The sequence below is a fragment of the Nestor notabilis genome, unplaced genomic scaffold (genome assembly GCF_000696875.1).
Source record: "Nestor notabilis isolate BGI_N333 unplaced genomic scaffold, ASM69687v1 scaffold25007, whole genome shotgun sequence".
Classification (NCBI taxonomy): domain Eukaryota; kingdom Metazoa; phylum Chordata; class Aves; order Psittaciformes; family Psittacidae; genus Nestor; species Nestor notabilis.
Window position 1 is genome coordinate 1 of NW_009935555.1, and position 313 is coordinate 313.

Below are 313 nucleotides of genomic sequence, written 5' to 3' on the forward strand. Positions count from 1 at the left end.
TGGGAGGATCCAAACTGGGGACAAAGAGGTAACTGGGGGGGGTGTCCCCACCTCGATCCCCCCACCCTGGGCAGGCTCAGCCAGGGACGCTCCCCCCCTCCCCAGGACCTTGCCCAAGAAATACTTCGAGGAAATCAGCATCAACATCAGCAACTTCGGCATCCACGGGCTGATCATCATTGGCGGGTTTGAGGTGAATGGGGAAGCGGGGTGCAGGCAGCCCTGGCACCACAGCAGCACCAACACCCCATGTCCCACAGGCTTTCACGGGCAGCCTGGAGCTGATGGAGGGCAGAGCCAAGTACGAGGAGCT